A 6,289-nucleotide genomic window follows, 5' to 3' on the forward strand; every position below is an offset into this window, starting at 1 on the left:
AGTCCACCAGACTCCTCTGTCCATGGAACTTTCCAGGCAAGAATTGCAGAGAAGGTTGCCATTTCTTCTTCCAGGGGATCTTCCCAACCCAGGGATAGAAGCTGTGTCTTCTGCATTGCAGGCAGATTCTTTACCTGGTGAGTTGTCTGGGAAGCCCTCTGTTATTCCTACAGCTATTTAAAGTTAATTTTAAGAGCTTGTTGGGACTAAGGAAGCAATGAAAGAAATAAAATGGGAGGGGGAACAAATGAGCCATTATCAAGTAGAGAAGAACTGGAAAGCCACGCAAATTTTCTGGATGGCTTAGCTTGTGGGAGTGCTAGCCGTAATGCTAGGAAGATGCAATTAAAGCCGAATTCATAAAATCATTTCTATAGGGCAAACATATTCAGAAAATCAGAAAGCAAATCAGTAAAATTACGAAATTTCTTTAAGCCGCTGAAAACGAGGGGCAGATATGGGAATGCATTGGAGAGTAGCCTTTTCTTGACACCTACTGGTCACTGTACTGGTACGTTGTTGGTCTGGGCGCGTCACTGGCAGGGAGGGGTATGAAGAGACCCTTTACGGTACTGTCAGCAGTTGCTTCCAGAGCAGAGATGGGAGACCTCCTCATTTCATCACAGGAAACTCTCGGGAACCAACCATGATGGACGCGCACACATGCGGACAGTGACTTGGTGCTTTTAAAAAAAGTTCTGAGTTGCAGGCCGAAAAATAAGATACATAAATGTCTTTAAAGTTTAAATCACAAAAGTGGGGGGTGGGAATCTCTTTGGATCACCACTTCCCAGAGAAAAGACACCAGTTCCACGGTGTTTAACAAATGCAGAGACTGAAAATGTGGGACAGAGGGAGGGGAGAGAGAAATGGAAAGAAAAATCTGAGACAAAGACGACGGGAAGATGGATGCAGGATTGGGAAGAGGGAGGGAAGGGGGAACCGAGCCCAGTGGGAGGAAGGAGCAGAGACAGTGTTCACATGAGACCCGGGGACACAAGGCCCTCCCGGCAGCTTTTCTCAGCAATTTATTATGGGTTATTCGCGCAAGCCCCAGTGAAGGTGTTGGTTGCTCGGTCGTGTCCGACTCTTTGTGACCCCATGGACTGTAGCCTGTCAGGCTCCTCTTTCCATGGGATTCTCCAGGCAGGAATACTGGAGGGGGTTGCCATCCCCTTCTCCAGGGAATCTTCCCGATCCAGGGGTTGAACCGAGTCTCCCGCATTGCAGGCAGATTCTTTACTGTCTGAGCCACCAGGTAAGCCCATAAGATACTTTCTATAAGTGCTAAGATTTGGGATCTGGATAAGGGGACGATTTAGGTTCTAGAGATTTATTTTGCAAGTGCACGCATCATCCAGGCCTGGATCGATGTCCCTGGGTGATCGGCACTCACCCCACCGCATAATGTCTGTTTTCGGGGGTCTTCATGGCGTCGCCGACTCAACGGACGTGAGTGAGGCAGCGGAGGACGGCGGAGCCTGGCGTGCTGCAGGCCGTGGGGTCGCCAAGAGTCAGACACGACTTTAGCAAGTGGCCGAGAGCATTCCCAGCGGGACGGCTTCGTTCCGTGAGGTCTGGAGGTGGGGCTGGAGACCCGCCTCCACGTCAGGCAGGAAACAGTGGTCCCACTTCACACCCAGCTTTGGTCTCCTTAAGGGGAGTTCGGGGGCGGCGCCCGGAGAGCCCTGATCCGCGCAGCTCACAGCGGGCCCCGCCTGGCCGCGGGGGCTCCCGCCGTCTGCGTCAGGACACTGCCCTCTGCTGCCCGCGGGGCGAACGGCAGGCACCCCCACAGCCCAGGAAAGGCAGGACCCCCAGGGCCCCACGTCCACGGCCCAGGCGGCAGGTCCACCTTCCCAGCACACCGAACCCCCCAGACGGGAGGGTGGACCCAGCTGCGCACCGCCTCCAGGCTGTCCCCCTGCAATGGCCTCCCTGAAGGCAGGCGCCAGAGACGCTTCCCTGCGAGGCGGCCGTGGGTGTAGAATGAATGAGTGAGTGAGTGAATGCATGAGCAAGTTAACACGAGGATGTGACGCAAAGCCCTGGCGCCCCCTCCCCGGTGGTTTAGTCACCAAACGGCGTCCAGTTCTCGCGACCCCGTGGACCGTAGCCCGCCAGGCTCCTCTGTCCATGGGATCCTCCAGGCAAGAGCACTGGAGTGGGTTGCCATGCCCTCCTCCAGGGGATCTTCCCGACCCTGGAATCGAACCCTTGTCTCCTGCACTGCAGACAGATTCTTTACCGCTGAGCCTCTAGCAAAGCCCCGGCACTAAAGGACAGAGGAGTTTCAATTCAACCAAGTTTAAAAACTGATAACAACATCCATTGACCCATTTCCTGCACTTCCGAGAATGAAATCTAAAGAACCAATACTAAATATTCACAGGTATTTGCATAAAAATATCCCTATACTGACAAGCAGGGGTCCAGGGAACACCAGGGGGCCCACTCAAGTGCCCTCCTGTGGGGTGGGGGCGAAACAGTAGGCTGTTGTTAAAAATGATGATCAAAAAGACTTTTAAAATATGGGGGAAGGCAGGATTCAAAGTTGTATCTATAATTTAATGAAAATATATTAAAATTACATGTGACAATTAGCTAAGCTGACCGCTTAGGAGGGAGAAGAGTAAACTGTCCTCCTTTCCTCGGCCTCCCAGCTCCTGCAGGGACTCCTCTGTGTGGACGGGTAACTGGGGGGTTGGTAAATCAGTGTCTTTAAGACGCGTGGCCCCAGGACGGTCACAGCCTGGACCAGGCCCTCGACTACAAGGCCGGGGAGCCCCATTCCGGGGGGAAGGGGGGCTGGGGGACAAGTTCCGAGAGGCTGAGCTGCCTCTGAGTCGCTGAAGGAGGTTGTCGCTGTCACATGCAGGACACCTTTGTGACCCTCGCGTTCAGGGGCCACACCCCAGTTCTGTCCTGATGCGGGTCAGGAAGGCACCACTGTGGGTCTGTGCTGCTGGGAGGCTACGGGGGACGGGGAGGCTCGAAGCCCAGGGCCAGGCATCCCCCCAGCCACCGGAATCACCACCCCAGGGACTCACTTGCCAGGTTCGGGGGCCCACAGAGAGGGGCAGCGTCCCCAGCACGGAAGGAGGCCAGCCTTCCACAGGGAGGGTGGCTCGAGGCTGATCAGGGCAGACAGCAGTCACTCTCTGAGCTGGCTTCTCCCCAAATCCATCAAAATGGGTTTCCATTCTTGCTCAAGAGTCACCAAAAGACAGTGATAAGGTTCAGTTGTTTCAAAAACAACCTCCCCACCCAAAATAGCCTCCCCAGCACCACTCCGCAGGTCCACCTCCCCAGCACTACCATCCCCAAGACAGGAGGGTGGACCCAGCCTCACAGCAGCTCTGGGCTGTCCCCCTGCAATGGCCTCCCCGAAGGCAAGAGCCAAAGAGGTTCCCTGTGAGGCGGCCGTGGGTGTAGAATGAATGAGTGAATGAATGCATGAGCAAGTTAACACAAGGATGCGATGCAAAGCCCCTGGCAACCCTCCCCTGGTGGTGGTGGTTAGTCACTAAACCGCATCCAGTTCTTGCGACCCCGTGGACCGTAGCCTGATTGAAGTGGCTCTGCAGGAGGTGTCTGTGAAGTCTGGGCCCCCATGACACCCATCAAGGGTCACGCCCAGCAGCCTGGCTGAACGGCCATTGGCTGACCAAGACCCCAAGCCAGGGGCTCCCTCCATCCTGCCTCTTGGGGAGAAGCCTCGTGGGAGGCATGGCGGGTGGAGGGTTGGCTCCAGGCTGTGTCTTATGTGGGTGCTCAGTCAGGGGGCCATGCTGCGGCCACAGGGGAGGGGCAAGCCAGCCGGACCCAGGAGAGGGTCACATTCAAGGCGCCCTCGGCCACCTGCCCAAAGGAGGGGCGGGCTGCCTCTGCCCCCCTGCCGCCTGAAAGGCCCTTCCCAGCCTCAGAGTCGCCGCAGGGCCAAGAGAGAGGTTCTCCCACAAGAAGCCCACCGACCAGCAGCGCCTCCTCACAGGAAGACCAGCGGAGGGCAGTAAGGGAAGACAGGCTGGCAGAGGCCACGGGGACGCTCCAGGGCCCATCGACAGAGCAAGGGCTCCTCCAGGATGCCCGGGGGCAAGCCTCCCACACCCCAGCATGCACGCAGCACCCCCGGATTTACAAAGGTGGCTGTGAGGAGAAAGCAAAGGAGTGGATCTGAAATGTCTGCAGACAGGCATCGCGGCCTGGGGCCGCAGACCCCACATCCTTCCCCCAAGGGAGAGCGAGGGAAGAACCAAGGTGAAGAAGAAAGATGCAGACGGTGTTCGAAGTGATGATTAATCAGGGGAAAGGGACAGGGTGGGGGAGGGAACAGGAGGCTGGTTGCGACTCTACCAAAGTGAAAGGGACAGTCTCTCTGGGAAAATGAGATCTGGGCAAAACTCTAAGGAGACGAGGGAGAGGCCACCCAGAAACCTGCAGAACGTTCCAGGCAGAGAGGAAAGCAGGTGCCAAGGCCCTGGGGCTGCAGGAGCCGCTAGGGAGTGAGGAAGATGAGGGAGAGGGGAGTCTGGAGGGTGAGGAGGGAGGCCGGAGGGATGCAGGGAGAGGCGGGGCAAGGTCTGGTGGCCACGGGGAGCTCAGGTTTCGGGCCAAGTGTGAGATGGGGGCCTTAGGTGGGTTTTGAGCAGAAAAGTGACCCAGGTGTGTTGAGACATCTAGGACCGGGGTGGGGGGAGGGTGTTGCGTATTGGTCAGCCACAGACCACCTAAGTGTCCATCCCAGCCCAGGCCGAGAGCCAGGGAAGAACAGGAAGGTGCTGGCCCCAGCAGAACTGGCTCCAAGCAGGGGAGGCCAGAGGTAAAAGTTCAGTTCCCAGAGCAAAGCTGGTCAGGGCCCGGCAGACACCAAGCAGAGCTGGTCAGGTGGAAGGCACGGAGACAGAACTGGGTCAGAACCCAGAGATCACGGAGCCCAGGGCAGGTCCAGCCAGAGGAGAGGGGCTGTGAGCTCAGAATCAGGGCCTCGGGGCCTGGAGGGATGGGTGGCTGGCTGGACGCTGGGGGAAAGCTGCAAGACACCCCCAGGCCCAGCAGAAGGGAGACTGCCATTCTCTCTGGGGTCCTCAGGGCACAGGCAAGACCCCAGGGCTTGTCTGATGTGCCTGGGGAGCCTATCAAATCTGCTCACCCTCACAGCAGCTCACAACTGAACACACTTATTATCTCAGCGCTCTGGAGGCCAGAGTCTGACAAGGTCCGTCTGGGCTAGAATCCAGGTCTCTGCAGGCCTGGCCCCTCCTGGAGGCTCTGGAGAGAACTGGCTCCCTCCGCCTTCTGGCCTGAGAGGCATCCCCTCCCCTGGGTCATGCCCACCCCTCCATCCTCAAAGCCAGCCTTGGCTCTCAGGCTCTGCTGGCCCCCCGGAATGAGGCTGGGCCCACCTGGATGGTCCAGGAAAGGCCAGCTGCTCACCAGCCTCCATCCCTGACATACTCACCAGTTCAGCAGATCCAGGTGCAGACGTCTCTGGGGCCCGCACCCTGCCAGCCCCGGGGCTGCTCTCCAGGCGGGTCTGAGATGGGGAGGGGACAGAGACCAAACCCACAGCAGGTGCATCTGTGGGCAGGGTGTGGCTCCAGCGGAGCTGGAAGCAGCCCCTCTAGCGGGGCTGCAGCCGGGAGAGGGGACAGAGGAGGCAGCAGCAGGTCTGTCCCGGAGGCTGGTGCAAGTGGGTGAAGCAGGTGCCGTCCAGGGTCGGTTGGCGGCGCTCTGCACAGATGCGGAGAACCATTCGGAGCGCACCTAGGAGGCACGCAGCAAGGTGGGAACCCAGGGAGAGGACCCGCTGGGCTCGTGGGCAGCAGGCAGGGGAGGGCTGTGGGTGCCGTGGGCCCCTGGAGCACAGTCCGCACCACCCCGAGCACGGGCACCTCCGTCCATCACCAGCGAGGAAAGGGGGCCGCCACCTCCAAACAGGAACGCGGGCGGGCGCGCCCAGCTTCGATCCGCCCAGACAGAGGATGCGGTGTTCACAGAGACGGAATAAGCAGAGGGCGGGGAGAGACACGTCTGCTACAAAGCCCGGCCCCGTGTTCCGAGCCGGGTGCATGGTGTGATTGGACACTGAGCCCGGCCCTCTCCCACTCCCCCCAGGACTGAGCTGACCTCAGACGACCACAGGCATGGCGGCAGGGGGCGGGGGACACTCCGCAGTCAGAGGCCGTCATCATGGCCATTCAAGTCCAAGGAATAATGACCAATAGCCGCAGGGGGCAAGTTTTTCAAAAAATGTTTCAACTTTGTGCAACAAACAGTGATCCCGGGA

The sequence above is a fragment of the Dama dama genome, chromosome 15 (genome assembly GCF_033118175.1).
Source record: "Dama dama isolate Ldn47 chromosome 15, ASM3311817v1, whole genome shotgun sequence".
Lineage (NCBI taxonomy): Eukaryota > Metazoa > Chordata > Mammalia > Artiodactyla > Cervidae > Dama > Dama dama.